Source organism: Panthera tigris, chromosome B1 (genome assembly GCF_018350195.1).
Source record: "Panthera tigris isolate Pti1 chromosome B1, P.tigris_Pti1_mat1.1, whole genome shotgun sequence".
In the NCBI taxonomy this organism is placed as follows: domain Eukaryota; kingdom Metazoa; phylum Chordata; class Mammalia; order Carnivora; family Felidae; genus Panthera; species Panthera tigris.
Window position 1 is genome coordinate 77,222,396 of NC_056663.1, and position 19,761 is coordinate 77,242,156.

At 36.0% G+C, this 19,761-nt stretch overlaps 1 protein-coding gene across 22 annotated transcripts in view; it reads left to right on the top strand.

Annotated features, from left to right (window-relative positions):
- Positions 1-618: 618 nt before the first annotated feature.
- IQCM (IQ motif containing M) overlaps positions 619-19,761 on the top strand; it is a 644,218-nt gene continuing 625,075 nt past the window's right edge. For 21 of the 22 annotated variants that reach the window (XR_006216738.1, XR_006216737.1, XR_006216740.1 and 18 more), the window contains exon 1: positions 619-863. The gene's annotated coding sequence lies outside the window, so the exon portion shown is untranslated. Of the gene's footprint in view, positions 864-2,429; positions 2,499-19,761 lie in introns of all 22 variants that reach the window. The other variant, XM_042983793.1, reaches the window with a different exon arrangement.

Consider the following 19,761-nt stretch of genomic DNA (forward strand, 5'->3'; position numbering starts at 1 on the left):
AGAAGAATGACCCATGAGAAGGTATCTATCTCGAATCCATCAGTGTGTGTATGAAAATAAGATGCAAATCATAGTATTTAAACCATTTGCTATTAAGTGCAGTCAGGCTGAGCTAACGCTTATAAGTTTAAGCCAGTGAGAGATAATTTCAGTGTTATTTCAATATTCTAGATCTGGCAACTGTGCAACATTTGATAGTTTTGCGTTTGATGTTGTATTTGAATAGAACATTGAGAATGACCAAGTTTTTTGATGTAATTTAATACTTGACATTTATAAATACTGAAGTTTTAATCATCATGGATAATTGTAACTTTATACTTACATGATAAATATTTTAAGAAATGAAAAATAAGAAATGTTCATCTTTCAGTCAACTTTTATTGATTCTTCTAAATCTTACATGCTGGAAGTGGATTCTTCCTTTTGTGAGGTATTTTACTGTTTTCTGTGGTCAGATTTGGTATTCTCCACAAAGGAGGTTAGCCTGAATTCTTGCCTGGAATAGAAAGGCTCACCTTGTTATAAGTAGTTCTATAGTAACAGCCAATTATCATCTAGTAGATTACAAGGAAATATTCTGATTCTAGAATTCTTTGGGTGTCTGATGAAGGCAGACATATGTGAGAAGTAGGAAATAATCACAGGGTTGTCAGGGGTCTAGAAAATGAATTCAATTATTTATGACTTATTTGGAATTGGTTTTAAAAATTTTAAACAAAAATTTTAAAGGTGGATAATTATAGATTAAAAAAAGAATAAAGGAAGAATACAGGGATTAGGTACTATCAAGCTGCTGAGCTCATTATAACTTTGGGGCAGTGAATTTGTTTCTAGAAGTTTCATTGGAGCTAAGGCAAGAGGTAAGTAGTTAAGCAGTATCGATTGGGTTAAGTAGTATTCATTATCTGTTTTTTTTAAAAAAGCGTTTAAAGGCAGTTTTTTTTGGTCACAAAGTTTGTCCAGAGAAACACGTTTTATTGTAGGATTTGACAAAATTATATTGATAAAGTTTTTTGTTTAGAGAGGTTAAGATATATAGTCAACAATGTTTGCTGTTTTATAAGATGGAAACATGTTGTCTGTTAGCTCTCAGAGTTTTGAGCCTTATAGGATGGAAAGCCTTCCCTTCTGTAGGCCTCAGAAGGAAGAATTCTAAGTGGAGGTTACTAATTTACCACATTGTGTGTAAAGACAATTAAGGCCTCGGGCCAGTGTCTGATTTTACATAGTATTGCAACTTCATGCTAACTCAATTATAAACTATATAATTGTAACTTTGTGAGTTGACTCACATATTTGAGATACATAATTTTTTTCACTTAAAAGTTGAATAATTTTGCCAAATTAAATACATTTAGTATTCAGTACATAATGCTGAGCTATTACAACTGTTGTCAACAGAGACCAGCACTTCTTTGAGAAAAAATTATGCCAGTCTCAAAGAGTAGGACACTTACATTGTTTTTGTTGCTTTCCTCTAAAAGTCAGTCCCATCACTAAACAATCCATGTTATTTAGATATAGATTTTTTGTGTACTCGGATGCAGACATATTTAATTTCTTGAAAGATGTGTATTGAATGGGGCATGAGAAAAATCTCAGATTTTAACTGTAATAATGTGATTCAGATTTGAAAGTGGTAATATATAGGCTCTATGTGAGCATTATACATTTATTTTTTTTTTACTATTGATGGTCTCTGTCCATTTGGTCAAATGCTAATGATAGAACAAGACGTAGGTCAGAGAAATCATTCTCAGCTGTTCCTATGTGAGGTGGAACAGAGGTGAATAAGTGATTATTAGAATAACTAGTAACTATTCTGGACACCTGGTGGATATTTGTGATTTGTTATGAAAAAAGTTATCATGGAATTCTAAAACATACTAAAAATACTATGTTTATACTTTTGAAGTGATAAAGTGTAAAAACATTACCTTGTTCATCTTTAGTAATTACTCTGTAGACTTAAGACAATTAACTTGATATAGAAACTGGGTGGTTCTTTCCAAACAGGTTGTTAATACAATTCTAGTGATGAGATGATCATTTTCTAGAGCTGTTTCCAGTATAGCATAGCCAATTATATGTTTTCAAGGGGTGGAAGTTACAAGCTTCTAATATGATTTATGGTATGGAAATATCAACATAAACTATTTTGGAGTGAAGTTCCTTGATCAGTACCTGATGGAAATTTGCTCTTCAGTATTTCCTCTTGGAATGTCTTGCAATTTTTAAACCTAATTCTCTGTATTTGAGAAGTTTGGGTAGTGTGTAAAGGTTTTATTCTGATGAGTATTAAAGAACCTAGGACCTAAGCTCTGTTTGATTTTCTATATCTTAAGCTTATCCAGAGAGTCTCCTGCTTATTTTTAGAAATGTGAAAGAATTCAGAAGACTCTTTTCAACTGCCTTCTCCAATTTAGGCAACTCCTTCATGAAGCCCTGGATCCCAGCATGTTCCTAATGAATTGCAGATTTCCAGTTCTGGGGAGGTTTGTAATGAAGCTTTGGGGTTCTAAATGGGTCAGAGCAGATTTCCTACTTGTCAGATTATGAGAAAATCCAACAAGCAATCTGTGCTAAAGACTCTGGAATAATAATTTTGCCACCTGCTGGTTTCTTTGTTTTTCTAGGGAGAGAAGAACATTATTGAGGACTAACCAATGAGAGTTCTTTAATGGTATTCCTTATTTAGAGATGGATCAGTTTGCTCCAGCTCGGGATAGAGATGAATCAAATAAGATTCTAATACTTTAAGTGAAGAATGTTCTATTTGGCTTAGATATTTGATGGTATTTGGATTTGTTTTCTTCACAAAATTAAACATGGAGAAACAGCACTAAAGGGCACCCAGCTCAATTCTTTCTCAAACTTCAGTCGTTCTGGTTGAAGAGATGAAAAATTCTTGAGTTACGTTATTGATGATTTTCTCTCCTCTGTTTTGTCTTCCTGGAAATCCTGCTTTATAGTTGTTGACTTCCTAGAGTCGTCTCCTACCTTTTGTATCTTTCCTCTCTCTTTCTTTCTTTCTCTCTCTCTTTTTCACATCTTTTTATCCTTTTGATCCTGGGTGATTGCTTCAATTTTATCTCCTAACCCTTATACTGATTTTGAAATCCTGCTTTTTAGTTTCTAATAGTTCATTTTATGGCTGTTCTTTGAATATTTCTTATTTGTGATATTTTAGTCTTTTGATCATGGATGAGATATTTTGACTTACTGCTCTGATTTTTTTTCAACGTTTTTTATTTTATTTTTTTTGGGACAGAGAGAGACAGAGCATGAACGGGGGAGGGGCAGAGAGAGAGGGAGACACAGAATCGGAAACAGGCTCCAAGCCATCAGCCCAGAGCCTGACTCGGGGCTCGAACTCACGGACCGCGAGATCGTGACCTGGCTGAAGTCGGACGCTTAACCCACTGCGCCACCCAGGCGCCCCTGCTCTGATTTTTTTAAAACGTTTTTTTTTTTCCTCCCTGAATAGCCTCTGTGTCATACAAGTTGCTTCTTAAATAAGATGTTTGTTTTGGGCTGTCTTCCCTAAATGGGGGCTGAAAAGCTTTTTGGAAGCTCCGAGTATTTTAGCAATGTCAAATTTAAGCTTTACTGTGGGAGATAGGCCATTGATTAGGTTGATCAACCTCCCTAGAGAAATGCATTCTAATCTCCTTTCTGGAGGAAGTTCTAGCTATCAGTCTTCTGGCACCAAAAAAAGAGGGTATGGGGGTGGAAGGAATATGTCTCAGCACCTTGTATCCTGTATGCACAGTTACTCAATCTCTTGTTTTCAGTAAGGTTCCCATGTCCTCAGTTGCTTGGGATTCCCCTGATTTAAAGACTTTCTGTTTTACTCTTTCTAGACCTCAGTGGGAGTGGTAGAGGGGGAAGTGGGCAGGGGTGAGGGTCATTACTCAGGAAAGTGAAATAGGGGAAGACATATAGATGTCTAACTACTTTTCAAATAGCCTTTATCAAATCCTACTTATTTTAGGTTTCCACCTGCCTACCCCACTTTATCCTCAGTTGTAGAGTAACTGGTACTAACATTTGCTGAACATTGTGGAGAATCTGTTGTGTAACTATTAGTTCTTGGCTTTTCTCACTGACCCCTTAAGATTGAACTTTCTTGGGTCTGGGTGTGTATCTGCTCTCTGCCTTCCAAAACTTAGCTGCTATTGTTTTCTCTCCTATTCTTCCCCTTCCTGTGGGTTCATGTCTTTAAAAAATAGGCCAAATTAGACATTTGTTAAATATGCTCTTTTGCCCTGGGGTACCCTATTCAAAATGTACCTCTGATGAGAAGTTTTCAGAAGGCAGATTTTAAATTAATGGTGCACATTTTGGTGTAGAAGGTTTACTTAGCAATGAAGTGGAATTTACTTTTAGAGCTAAAAGGAAAAAAATATCAATTAAACTTTTCTTGTTTGGGGGATAGATATTGCAACTATGTCTTTCTTGTATGGTAGTTTTCTATTCAACCAACCAAGTGAATTTTGAAAATTAAGGCAAAGTATAATGTTTTTATGCAGTGAAAAAGTTCACCAGGGGCTAAGTAGATATTTTAATGCAGGGAAAAAATTCACCAAAGAATAGGTATAGGTATAGCCTGACATTTCTGCAGAAGAGATCCTTGAGATGCTAATGCAGTTGACTCATAATAAGGGTCAAATTGTTGATTTTTACAACTGTTACAACAAAGTAAAATGCTAATGACTTTTGTCATGACCACAGAGGTCTGTGTGGTCATCTTGTTGTAGGGGAGGGCAAGATTTATAATTAGCTAGAGTGGAAGATCAGCTTCAGTTTACATAGATGAAACTGGAGGCAAGAAGTAAACAGTTCCTTCTCTTTGTATTTTATACCAGGGTTAAAGCAGGAAAAAAAATACTGTTAAAGCAAAAAGGGTGTTGTAATTACGTCTAACCTATTTTGTCAACAATAAAGACATGTTAGCAGTTTTATTATCAGTGTTATTCCAAAGTTTTTAGGTGATACTTAGCTAAATTTTAAGAGGATACTCTATAAATAATATTTGGGAAATAGGGCTTTTTACCATCACTGAATGTGTGTGTGTGTGTGTGTGTGTGTGTGTGTGTGTGTGTATGTGTAGATGATCTAGAAGGTAGGATTGATGAGGTGAGAGGCTGAACTTTACCTTGAAGTTTGTAGAGGTTCCTCTGCTATTATATTCTCATTTGTGTCTCCATAATATGTGGTTATATCACATATTTCTGGTGCTCACTCTCATCCTCCAATTAAAAGTTAAAAAAACATGTGATTAATCTAAAAAGAGTATCTGTAGGGTCATTTCCACATGACAGAGGATTTGACCTTTGTCATAGTGATATTTGGTGTTTAAGGATGGCTCTTGGGATTTTGACTCCAAGTTAAAAGAAGCATTTATATTTCTCAGTTCACCCGGAGGAGTAATAAACCATACTTCAACTTCTGAAGTCTGTTTCAAAGTCAAATGTCTTCCCTTTGAGAGTACTTTGCTGCTCACTTATAAAACTGGAAAAGGGCATTTCAGTCAATGCTTTATTCTCCTAGTCAGGAACTGAGGCTGAGTTAGGTGGCCACCAACAGGGATAATTTAAGAGACCCTCGGAAGGCTCTTCTATCAAAACATATTTTCCTGGAATGAGCCTATATATTTCCCCCTACTTTTTTGAACTGTGTCAAGTTCTGTCCATTACTGATTCACTTAGATTACAGTCTCCTTTTTAAAAATAAAAATGTCCCAGGGAGGGTCAAGTAGTCTATTAATCAATCATTCAGAATCCAGTGTGGCTTAGTTTAATTAAGTTGCTTTTCTCTAGTTAATGGACATTTTGAGGGGGTCAGAAAGAGAGAAGAAGGAAGTAATTTTGTCCCTGTGGTTCTTCAGTGTAAGGCAAACCTTAGCAGAGGGTACTAAGGTGGGCTCACTTGACATCTAAAGACCAACAAGAAGGTATGGTATGTCTGGGATTGGGAAGGTGAGCCCCAAGCCCTAGAAGATGAACGGAGAAAGAGAAATGGGAAAATGACAAACTTTGAACTTGGAAATATTGTAGGCAAGTTCATTTTCTATAATAAAGGACTTTTAGTTAATACTATTGCTTACTTTGGAGAAATGGCTTTGTATTTTTGCTTGGAATTTGTGTTATGCTTTGTGTTATGTATATTTTAATATTTTGGGAAAGAGAATATAGACCCTTACAAAGCTATTATCAGAAAGATGCTATAAAACATATATGGTGCTTATTCTGTCTTATTCATTAAATGTTTAATATTTAAACAAACAAATGTTTAATTCAATTAAACATTATTCATTAAACATCCATTAACTAGAGGAAAGCAATTTAAATAAACTATTTTTATTTTAAACTTAAGGGAATAAATAATCAGGGTTATGAGACTAATTATTGTCAAAAGCAAAGCAGAGATATCAGAGTTATTCAGCAGATCAATTCAGCAACTCTTTGATTGAAGGAAATAACTCAGAGATGTATTTTTTTCTTTGTGTTTTGCTATGTGGCAGGGACAATGCAATGTGGTTGTATCCTTGGTAGGTTTGAAAAATATTTTAGTTTAAACTAAATTTCTTTTAGTTTAGTGTTTCTTTTTTCTTTTTTTTTTTTTACGTTTGCTCTAAATTGTCAAACCTTTGAAATATAATCTATTTTAGGAATTATTGGGCTTGTTCTTATGGAATAGCATATGTGAGTAGAAAAGCAAGTGAATTTAGGGTTGCCTGGGTGGCTCAGTGTGTTAAGCACCTGACTTGGGCTCAGGCCACGATCTCACAGCTCCAGGCTCTGTGCTGACACAGAGCCTGGAGCCTGCTTCAGATTCTGTGTCTTCCTCTCTTTGCCCCTCCCCCACTTATACTCTGTCTCTCTCTTGCTCGGTCTCTGAAAAATAAACATAAAAAAAAAAAAAGAAAGCTGATTTATTTCCTTGGTTAGTCACACCAATGGGAAGCTGACAGCTCTACTAGACTCCAGATACCACCTACCACTTTTGAGTTTTTATCTCAATTACAAATATATTACCTATGAAGAAACCAATGATGTCATTCATAGCAGTTGGGCAAAATCAAATCTGAAAGGTCAGAAGCTAAAGCTGCATGTGTAATAGTAACTATAGTAGAAAGTGATGTTTAAAATAATTAAAGTGTTACCCATATATTCTTATCACTTCTGAACTCTCAAGTGTAGTACTCTTTCTTCTGCATTGTGCAGTCTAGAAGTTAAGTTCATTGAAAGAATTTTTAAAATTCAAATACTGTATTTTTTAGTTTTAGAATTTCCCTTTAGTTCTTTTATAGAGTTTCCATTTATCTCCTGAATACCCCATTTTTCAATCATTGTATCTTGCTTGTGTTGGATATAGACGGTTTCTGACTTTTAATGGTTCGACTTACAGTTTCTTTTTAACTTTATGATGATGCAAAAGCCATATACATTCAGTGGAAACCATACTTTGGATTTTGAATTTTGATCTTTCCCCGAGCTAGCAATATGCAATATGATACTCTGTCATGATTCTGGGCAGTGACAACTCCAAGTCAGCCACATGATCACGAGGATAAACTTATCAATACACTTACAACCATTCTTTTTTTAAAAAAAAATGTTTATTTTGAGAAAGAGAGTGAGGTTGAGAGAGAGAGCACACACATGAGTGGGTGAGGGGCAGAGAGAGAGAGGGAGAGAGAGAATCCTAAGCAGGTTTCACATTGTCAGTTCAGAGTCTGATGCAGGTCTTGATCTCATGAACCATGAGATCATGACCTGAGCCAAGATTGAGAGTCAGTCAACCCACTGTGTGGATTGAGTACCCACACAACCATTCTATTTCTTTCAGTATAGAATTCAATAAATTACATGAGATATCTGACACTTTATTATTATTATTATTATTATTATTATTATTTTAATGTTTATTATTTTAAAAAAAATTTTTAATGTTTTTATTTATTTTTGAGACAGAGAGAGACAGAGCATGAGCAGGGGAGGAGCAGAGAGAGAGGGAGACACAGAATCTGAAGCAGGCTCCAGGCTCTGAGCTGTCAGCACAGAGCCTGACGCGGGGCTCGAACTCCTGGACTGTAAGATCATGACCTGAGCTGAGGTCAGACGCTCAGCCGACTGAGCCACCCAGGTGCCCCTTATTACTTATTTTTCAGAGAGGAAGAGAGAGAGAGAGAGAGAGCGAGCGCGAGAGAGCGCAGGAGAAGAGGCAGAGAGAGGAAGACACAGAATCTAAAGCAGGCTCCAGGCTCCGAGCTGCCAGCACAGAGTATGACGTGGGGCTCGAACTCACACGCTGAGAGATCATGACCTGAGCCGAAGTCGGATGCTTAACCGACAGAGCCACAAAGGGGCCCCAGACACTTTATTATTAAATAGGCATTGTGTTAGATGATTTTGCCCAACTATAGGCTAATTTAAGTGTTCTGAGCGTGTTTAAAGTAGGCTAGGCTGAGATACTGTATTTGGTAGGTTAGGTGTATTAAATGCATTATTGACTTAGGATATTTCCAGCATATATTGGGTTTATTGGGATGTAACCCCATCAAGGAAAATGTGTATGTATTCTCTTGCTTGTGAATTTCTTGTCTCTTTGCAGGTTTTGTAATCATAAAAAAATTATATCTTGTATATTGTTTATTAAAGTACAATAAAATTTGAAATATCTACACATCTGTATTTCTATCTTACCATTTTATTATCTTTTTCTTTTTACTCCATGGTTTTCTTGACTTTATATTATAGTTCTTTCATTGAAATTTAATTTCAATAATTATATTTTTTAAAACATTTTGAGTATAGTTGGCACACATACTATATTTCAGTAATTATATTTTTAATCTCCCTTAAAATCTTATTCTCGGGGCACCTGGGTGGCTCAGTCGGTTAAGAGTCTGACTTCGGCACAGGTCATGATCTCGCAGTTTGTGAGTTCGAGCCCCGCGTTGGGCTCTGTGCTGACAGCTCAGAGCCTAGAGCCTGCTTCAGATTCTGTGTCTCCCTCTCTTTCTGCCCCTCCCCTGCTCACACTCTGTCTCTCTCTGTCTTTCAATAATAAATAAACGTTAAAAAAAATTAAAAAAAATCTTATTCTCTAATTTACTCCTTTTTCCCCTCATAGAAACCTATTTTTATTATATGGATGCAATATTTCTTAGACTAGTCTTGTGCTATTTATTTTCTTCAAATGTCTGGTAGTGCATGGTTGATCATTTTTACTTGTTAATTGGGAAGTTTTATTAGCATAACTCGCTGGTGTAGCTTTCCTATGCCGTTATATATTGCTATGTCCCCCTGAGTAAAAACTACGTATACTTGAGTAGGCATGTTGACTGGTAGATAGATGTGTACTGTGTAACAGACACTCTGATGCTTTCCTTTGGAGTGTAAGCCTTCCAAGGAAAAATATCTAAATTCTTTAGGGATAGGCTGCATTATGTGGTATTTCTGCCAGTTGTCTGAAAGTGAAAGTGGGAAGGACTTAGCCAGCTGTTCAGTAGTTAGCCCTTTAATACCCTCAGTATTGCTGTACAACCTATTTTTGCTTTCCATGCCTGCGGGTTGTGTTGTTAGAACCTTTCTGGGACCTCTCAGGCAAAATAGACCTGCCTTCTGTACAGCCGTCATCTGCTGTTCCATGTTTTGTCTTCATACATATTGTCACACCAATAATTCCATCTGTAACCTGTCTTCTCCAAATTCATTAAACTTTGTAGACGACTCAGAACTTACTGTCCATTCTGCTTCCCTTCCTAATTCACTTTTTGCTATCACATTCCCTTTTCTGCATTTGTAGATTCATTTCAGTCTTATTTGAAAGGGAGAAAGGTAAATGTTTGTGCTCAGCCTGCCATCCTGCCTCAGTAGTAACATACATTTTGAGCATAATGTTATTTAAATGCTTATGCCTTTTTTTTAAAAGAATTTTAGGGGGAGTGAAACCAGGTTTAAGTATCTTCTGGTCCTCCTTTGCCCCCCCAACCTGTCCTTGATCCCTTATAAATTCTGTCGTGGACCGAATATTGGACAGATCCAGTAAATACTTCTTAAATGACTGAGTCTTAAAACTGACTAACCATAATGAAGTATTATAACAAAATATATGAAAGTTTTGTGGTGACAAATTTGTGTTCTGGTAAAAATAGAAAAACTGAAACCCATATATAATATTCACATTTAAAACATATATTTTAAAAAATGTTTATTTATTGATTTTGAGAGAGAGTGCCAGCAGGGGATGGGCAAAAAGAGAGAGAGGGGGAGAGAGAGAATCATAAGCAGACTCTGTGCTGACAGAGTTTGATGTAGGGCTCAAACTCACAGACAGTGAGATCATGACTTCAGCTGAAATCAAGAATCATATGCTTAACTGACTGAGCCACCAAAGCACCCCAAAACAATATATGGTTTAAAAAAAATTTTTTTAATGTTTATTATTTTTGAGAGAGAGAGAGAGACAGAGAGCAAGTAGGGAAGGGGCAGAGAGAGAGGGAGACACAGAATCGGAAGCAGGCTCCAGGCTCTGAGCTGTCAGCACAGAGCCCGATGTGGGGCTCAAACTCAGACTGTGAGATCATGACCTGAGTTGTAATAGGCCGCCCAACTGACTGAGCCACCCAGCACCCCCAAAAAATATATGTTTTAAATGATTTTTGCTTAAAGTTTTTATTTACTTATTTAGAGAGAGACAGAGATAGTGCAAGGGGAGACGGGCAGAGAGAGAGGGAGAGAGAGAGAATTGCAACCAAGAGTCAGACGCTTAACCGACTGAGCCACTGAGGCACCCCTAAATGAGTTTTACTTAAAATAATCTTAAGGTTTGCTTGATTTTATAGATAGGAAGCAGGAGTGAATAGAGGGAGCAGGATAGAAGCTGGTGGAATTAGAGCAAAGAGGCATGAGGAGAAGTAAAGTAAAAGAACTGATGATAGTCAATGGGGGAAGAGGTGCCTAAAGGCAAAGAGTAAAAAAAGGAAAATATCTGGTCTCCTGCCTCCTGCTTCCTTTGGCATGGAAGAAACTTCGAGATAGTCCTGAACACTTAAAACTCAAAATTACAACAGGAAAACAAATTTGAATTTCTGTAGATGATCTTGGGTATAAATATTGTGGATTCATGACCTGTCCTCAGTCAGAAGGTAGTTACCTACTTTTTATACCAGTGGAGCATTTATGTGAACTAGTTAGGACATCTGCACCTTTCTTAATACTTCCTAATTAGGCTGAAATTCCGTCAAGGGATTTGTGCTGACCTCATAAATAATGGATGTGAAATTTAATTTTCCAAAGTCACAGGTGCCCAGTCAAGGATACAGACAATTTATGTATCTTTGTAGGATAGTCTATGACATATGAACATTGCTCCAGTGTTGAAATGCATGGAGCTAAGTGTGGAGCCTGCTTTTAGCAATGGTTGAAAACTTCTGAAAGCTTTTGTTTCTCTGGACACTTTGGGGACCAGTCAGGTGCATTACTGCCTAATTCACAACACTTTTGCAGGGTTTCTGTATTTTTCATGACTTGGTTTGATTGCTTTTCTAATTTTAGAAATAATCTAGTAAAATAAAAACAGTAAACACAGTAGCCAGTTTTTATTTCTGTTTATAAACACTGAGTGCCAATAATAAGAGAAGATCACTGATGGTGGGTCAAAGACAAAAATAGGTGTTACTGATAGGCTACATTTTTCTGTTGTTTGAAAATCATCTGTGATGCACCTATGAACTATTGAACAGAAAATATTCTAAAAATCAAATTCCTTTATATGGCTATCTAACCTTCCAATGATGAAGTGGCCCAACTTATGTAGCTTTTATGAAAATTACAATATGACTTTTTAAATTATAATACGTTGCAATTAGCGTCACATAATACAAAGTGCTCCTGCCTGAAAATTTTATATTTAATTTTAATCTTGCAGCATTACACTATAATTGTATTAATAGTCTTACACTATCAAAAGTCAGTTTAAAAATGCATGTTTTCGATTTTACGTATGGTAAAATCTTCTCAAGTAAATTAAAATACTGTTATCTTTTCATTGAATAATAAATATGGGTTTCCCTCTGACATAATTAATAAACCTGTCCTATTCAGTAGAAAACAGAAATGTTAAATCGTACGTTAAAAGGTGGCTAAGAGTATTTCATTACCAAACCAATTCTGCAGTTTCCTTATACTTGTGGATAATGTTATTCACCTCTTGGGGAAAACCTTTGGCAAAAAGCTGAGTTTTGCTTGGCATCCTGTTTGCATCTGTTCAGTCTCTGGTTAGCCTGTTCTTGATGTCTGTTGCATGTATACTCTCTTCCATGTTGTGGAAGAAAAACAAAACTTTAGTTCTCAACCCATATTTATTTTTCTGCTGATATTTAATCTCTATGTTGAGTTTAAGATTTAGGATTCCAGGGTGATAGTTTAAATGTGTACTGTTTGCACTAATGACAATTTTCAAGTAATCGAATGGGAATCTGGAGTTTTGCTTCTTATTCTATAACAGGCTCTTCATTCAAACATCCCTGTGGTGTAAAATAAGGACATCATATGAAGTGTGCTTATATTTCTGATGTGGAATGAACCTTTTAGAATTCTTAGCCATTCAATAGCATGACTGCAGGTTAAAAATTTTCTAGGTAGAAAGCATAATTACAGTCAATGAAAGAAAGGGAAAAAAACAACAAAAGACAGTAATAAAATTTAGTCAGTAAATAATGTTACTTACAAAAGCTATTTATATTAATGAAATATGAAACATAAATCTCATTATTAATCCTTTCATTGGAAATTTTGGTACCTGAATAAAATTATTCATACTTTATATTGCCTTCCTTTTTAATTACTGCAAGTTTGATTATCTAAAATAACCATTGCTCTTTCTAAAATGAAGTCAATGATCTAACATATAAGAGGCTGTTAGGGAGTATAAATTCATAATATTTATGTTAATATTGAGATGATAAATTTAAAAAGACCATTAAAATTGGATGACTGAGCTACTTACTTGAAGTCATCAGATTGTTTTAGCATAGATGTATAAGAGCTAGATTTGGCATGTATTTAATTGATACTAGAGGGAAGTGGGTGTGCATATGAGTGTATGTTTTTCCTTGACATATGGCCTGACCCCTGGGTTATCTCAGAGTGGAATTTATAGTTGCTGAGTCGTGCTGTTTCACTGTCATTTTTGATAATCATATTATGATTTCAACCTATGCTGTAGGGAGAATTTCTTTCTTAATTGTGCAAGGATCTTCCCTTAGTCCTTAATTTATCTTTTAATTTACAGCACAGATTGTCATTGTCTAATTACCCTCACAAGTTATATCATGTGAGTTATTCATCCCACTAACACTTCAGGGTTTCTTGCATCAGAGAACACATTTTATTTGAGTTTATCCTTTTATGGTAACTGATCCATAGTAGAGGTTATACTTAAATAATTTTGACAGGTCTCTTTAATTAAATTCAAAACATCATTCACCTTCCTTCCAAATATAAATTGTATATTTGAATGGTGGTGGACCTTGGAAGAAATAAGCATCTATGTTTGTCTACTGCATGATTTTTTAATCTCCACAATTAATCTAAGGTATGGTTGGGTTAGGTTAATATTATTCCTACTTTAAAAATGAAGAAATTAAGATTTAAGAGAGTAGGTAACCATCCCAAAGTTATCTGAACTAGTAAAATGTGGAAATTGGATTTGAAGCCAGGTCTTTCTGACTCCAAAGACTGCTGTCAATCACTAATGTGCCAACTGCCTAAAAACACAGTAAGTAGTAAGTTGGTTCTGTAGATGCAGTGGTGAGTAAAAATAAACACAGTTCCTCCTCTCCTGAACTTTACAGTCTCATTGGAGAAGATTGATAGTTTCCAAATATATTAATATAGAAAGTATACCACAACTGTGATAAATGCTCTGAAGGAAGAGGACACACCTTTATTGGCCTGAGTAATATTAACTGAAGAAGCTTGAACTCAGATGGGAACAGTAGGAGTTAACTCCTGAGCAATGATGGAGGAGCATTTCAGAAGGAAGGGCAAGTGCAAAGAACCTGTGGAAGGAGATAGCATGATGCTTTCCACATGAAAATGTAGGGCAGGACAGCTGAGGTGAAGAAAACTGAGGGGGTATAGTTTTGGGACTCTGGGGAAAGATGCAAAACAAGGCTGACTTTTCAAAAGTGTTTTTTTTTTCTTTATACCAAGAACAGTGGGAAGCCATGAAGGATTTAAATCAGGTGTGGTCTGATTAGATTTGTGATTAATAGGGGTGAGCATTTATCAGAATATCATGCAGTTGAGCTCCTTAGAGACCTCCATAGATATGGGGGACATTTTCATTTTCCACTTGTGTTGAGTACACTTGGAAAGAGCCCTCTAGTTGGGTTTCTGTTCCCTCTTTGTGTGTAACTTCCTAACATTTTAGGCTCTCTGAGATTTTCCAGCTGCGTAATATGTGTGAATGTCATCTCTAGAACTATAACATGCTGTATGCTGTATGTCAGGCATTTTTATAAGCCGTAGCTTGATACTCAGTATCAATCCAGTGTAATTAGTCTATTACCACCCAATTTGATGGACAGTAGATAGCTTTCTTCTTTCTGATATCTCAAATTCCCTCCTAGAAAAGAGCACAGATTCACTTCTTAGTGGCAGAACTGACCAGGCATGTGAAGATCATAAAGTGCTAAAAAGTGAGTGCTAAAAAGGCATCCTTGATGGTAGGGGTGAAGTCCAGGTGTAGCAGGTTGAAGGGGGGAGGAAATACCAGATGAAGATAGGTGAACATCAGAAACATACCAAAGGGAATGAGGGAGCCATAAATCCCCTAAAATTTTTTGTTGTCAGTTTTGTCCTGGGGTGTTGAAAAATGCATGAACACACAATTTATTTATTAACTTAATTAATTTGATTTGTTTATATCTAGACAGACTCTATAATGGCATGTAGAGAGCACAAACATAGTACATCACCTCTGGTTGTAGTTTGTGCTCTCTAGAGCTCTCATAAAGTCAGGCATTAAGATGATAGTTCTTAGCAGGGATAGTGGAAAGCCACTGTCACCCCAGTGGATAGGGAAAGCATGGGATCAGAGGAGTCTGGGAAGGCAATAACTGCAACATGAGGACAGTGATGATGCTATATCCATGGTGCCTAGCAGAATGTGTAGAAACTAGCAGCACTAAATATAAATTTATTGAAAAAATGAATGAATGAAGTAGAGATGTTTTAGGGTTGGGGTCATATAGAAAAAGAAACAGGAACATGGGAGCCTTGGAATTGCAGTACAAGTGGGGTTTTCATTTTGAAGAATGTAGCAAGAATCCAGTTATTAGGCCCAGGGAACAAAGTCAGTAGGAGACTGAGAGCAAGGCTAAATTAATATAGGATTGCTTATCTGAGGTCCTTAAATTCTTCAGGATTAGAAATCTTGCTGCAGAACTGATCTTGTAGTTGGGAGTGAAGAGGTCTTAGATTTAAGAATTAGAAGGATGAAGTGAATCATCGTAATAGCAGACCTCTTCCTGAACTGATTTTCTGGTTCAGTCAGCAAGAGTGTTATTTCTTTCTGTTTTCTGATTGTTTTCTTTTGCTTTTTGCTTGTATTGGACTTTTATGTTGCCTTAAGCTACTCACTGGGCTGCTGCAGCAAAGAAGTGTGAATCTGAACAAGTTTCCTCTTTTTTGTTTTCCCTTCTTCAGGTTAATACTGTTTAACGCAAAATGTTTTTATTAGGAACCTATTTTTTTTTTCTTCTCATGTGTTTTATCAGATAGGAACATGGTGGTTTCTGGTGGGTATTCTGACACCTGAATTCTGGATAGCCCCAAATGAAAGGATATTAGTATCATGGTATTTTTGTAGAGGCTGCAATTTGATCTGTATATCATATGGCTGTTAGCCTTAGATAGTGAAAAATCTAAGTTTCTGGTACAAATAATCTTTTTTGTGTTTAATCATTTAGTAACATTTTCCTGATGTTCCTTATAGAACTACATGTCATCTATTTTTAGTCCATGTAGTGTGTGTATATCTCCAGGGGAGAGTATAACCTCTACTGAACAAAGAGAACATGTGGCCCAAGCCAAGGCTTTCAGAGCCAGTGAATTTATCCATGGACCTTTGCTAAAATTAAGGCAAACAGAGTTTACTGACAGAGTTAGCCTAGAACTGTTGGAAGCCATCTTTTCACTGTATATAGGGATCCTCCTGGGGACAGAGCCAACATAGGTGAGGGCTGAGAGATAGAAAGATGGAAAATGAGTCCTGATGAAATTTTCAAGCCCCTAGATCCAGCCATGCCTGTGATGTGTTACTTTGTTTAAATTTAATGAGCCTATGCATTCCCCTTTTGCTGACCTTAAGTTTTACTTTGCTCTCTGGAACCTGTTACAGAAACAGATCCAGTTTTCTTTGTTTATGGAAGATAGACATACAAAATTAGTTAATGGTAAATATTAAATAGTGATAGAGGATGAAATAAAAATCAAATTTTATCAAATGCCAAGTATTTCGTGAACGATTAAGATAAACTCTATAAGTATAGTTAGTCTAAGGTTACATAGTTGATATGGGAATAGTTGGTACAAAGGACCTTATTGGCTTAATGAGCTATAGGTTTTTGTAATAGCTATTGCTATTTTTTACAATAGCATATTTTACTTTTCAGTAAAAAAAGAGACTTTCCAACATTTATATGCAATTGAGATCCTTATCTCTGGGGGCGACTGGGTGGCTCAGCTAGTTAAGCTTCCGACTTTGGCTCAGGTCATGATCTCGTGGTTCATGAGTTTGAGCCCTGAGTTGGGCTCTGTGCTGACTGCTCAGTGCCTGGAGCCTACTTCAGATTCTGTGTCTCCCTCTCTCTCTTCCCCTCCCCCTCTTGTGCCCTGTCTCTCTTTCTCAAAAATAAATAATAAAAAAAAGAGGTTTATCTCTTGATCTGAATTCTTTATTATTATTATTATTTTAAATTTATATCCAAGTTAGTTAGCATGTAGTGCAATAATGATTTCAGGGTGGACAGTGATTCGTCCACAGCATATAAACCCCTGTGCTCATACCAACAGGTGTCTTCCTTAATTCCCCTTGCCCATTTAGCCCATCCCCTCACCCACAACCCCTCCAGCAACCCTTTGTTCTCTGTATTTAAGAGTCTCTTATGTTTTGTCCCCCTCCCTGTTTTTATATTATTTTTGCCTCCCTTCCCTTATGTTCATTTGTGTTGTATCTTAAATTCCACTTATGAGTGAAGTCATTTGATATTTTTCTTTCTCTGACTTATTTCGCATAGGAAAATACACTCTAGTTCCATCCACATTGTTACAGATGGCAAGATTTCATTCTTTTTGATCACCAAGTAATATTCTATTGTACATATATATACCACATCTTCTTTATCCATTCATCAGTTGATGGACATTTGGGCTTTTTCCATAATTTGGCTATTGTTGATAGCACAGCGATAAACATTGGAATGCATGTGCCCCTTCGAAACAGCACACCTTTTCTCAATCTGAATTTTTGCCCTTTTCTGAAGTACCTGATTAAGAAATTTGAGCAGGTATTTGCCTGAGAAATATCATTTACCAGAAAGCCATATATCGTGACCTAGACTAAAATGCTGATCGTTATAGATAATTCTTTAATAAAGAAGAAATATAGATATGGATAGGGAGAGAGAGAGAGAGAGAGAGAGCATGAGCGGGGAAGGGCAGAGAGACAGAGAGAGAGAGGGAGACACAGAATCCGAAGTAGGTTCCAGGCTCTGTGCTGATAGCTCAGAGCCTGACCAGGGCTTGAACTCATGAACAATGAGATCATGACCTGGGTTGAAGTCAACTGACTGAGCCACCCAGGCACCCATGGATACAATATATTTTACAAGTAGCTTACTAAGGGCATGAAGGGAGCTAAACATTCTGAGGACAATCCGGTTGGAGCTAAAAGCCCAGGGATTGTGTGGAAGGTTTGTCAATGAACAATAGTAATACAAAGAGAAGGCTCGAAGGATTAATTTGGCTCTCTTCATTCAGTTTCCAGGAGAAAAATCAAGTAAACAAAAAATATAGAACCATTGGAATCATCTGCCTCTTCTCAGTTGAGCTATAATATGTGGTTACATTGAAAACTTAGCAGGTGAAATGCAATTGTTAAATCCTGATTTATTTAACAGATAAATGACAGTGGGTATTTTTATTTATAAATAGTATGAGTTTGCTGGTCATTCAGGAGTTTTAATTTTTTTAAGGTGTCTAAATATAGCTTGGAAAATTACAAGTCATCTTAAAAATGTCTAGATATGAATTTTAATAGGATGCACCTGAGAATTTTTTACATTTACTGAAATCAGCCTATTGATTTCCTTGTTTAAAAACTGAAGTCAGAGGATAACCACTCTTAAGGATATGGTGGGGAATGTGATTTCAAGCATCTACATATTTAAGGAAAAATGTGAAATTCTGTAAATATATTTTAGAAATCAGAAAGTTATTTCAGTAATGTATACAAAACAGTCTTGTAAAGAATATATAATCTGAATGATACAGTAAGGCTAATTTGATCACAGTGTTCTCTAAGCTTAATTGACTATTATTAAGATATCCTTTTTTTCTTTTCCTTTGTAATCACTTTATTTTGTAGAAAAAAAAAGAATTCATTTACTTTCAGGACAAGTATAATCTCAGTTGTTCTTCTTGAAGCTAGAATTTTTTATCTCATATTGTCTCTAGTCCCCTACATGAGGAAACCCATTCTCTCCTTTTTGAAAGTTGGCCTGATAGTACTCTGTCCACTGATATTGTCTAACAATTGCATGAATTGATTAGATGGCTTAGGTGTTCCAGTAATTTTTTGTTTAGGAGTAAAGTTAAAGAGTAACAATTTTCCAGTTCCTCCCACAGCTAGTCTGGGGTATAGATACCATCCTTTCAGAGACTAATTTCTCAAATAAGTGCTTTAAACCATTTTTTCTCCTGCCTTACCACTCACTCACTGCCTAACACCCTGTAATTTGGCTTCCCCATTCAACTTTGTAGAAGGTGTACTGATCTCCTAATTACTAATCCAAATGGTATTTTCTCAGCTCTCTTGCTTATCAAGCTCTCTGCTGAATTAATCACTTGATCAAATATTTCTACTTGAAATACTCTTGTTTTAGTGACATATTAATGACATTACACTAATTTGGGGCTTCACTATTACTTTCCAAAAGAATATTTTATTATTCTACTAGAATGTTTTATAAAAGTGATATACACCCATTTCATGTAAAGTTACAAAGAAGAAAGCTGAAAATTGCTAAGTCCTCACTCAGAAATAGCATCTGTTATTAAATAAACATTCTCTACATTATAGATGGATGCATAGCCATATGAAGTGAATGGAAAGTACTTAAATAGAAATAGTTTTATTAAAATAGGATCAAAGTATATACTATTTCTGACAGACTCTGACATAGTCCCTAGCAACCCTGCCTCCTGGTATTCATACAACCCACCAGTAAAGACATCTGAGCCAGGAGTTTTATTTTTAGGAAGGTTTTTAACTACAGATTTGACTTACTCAGTAGACTTCTTTGCCATTCATGTCTTTTTTTTTTTTGAATGAGCTTTGGTAGTTTGTGTCTTTTAAGGAATTTTTCCATTTCATCGAAATTGCTTAATTTATTGGCATAAATTGTTAATATTCTCTTATTTTAATTTCTATAGATACTAGTGATATCACCCTTAATTG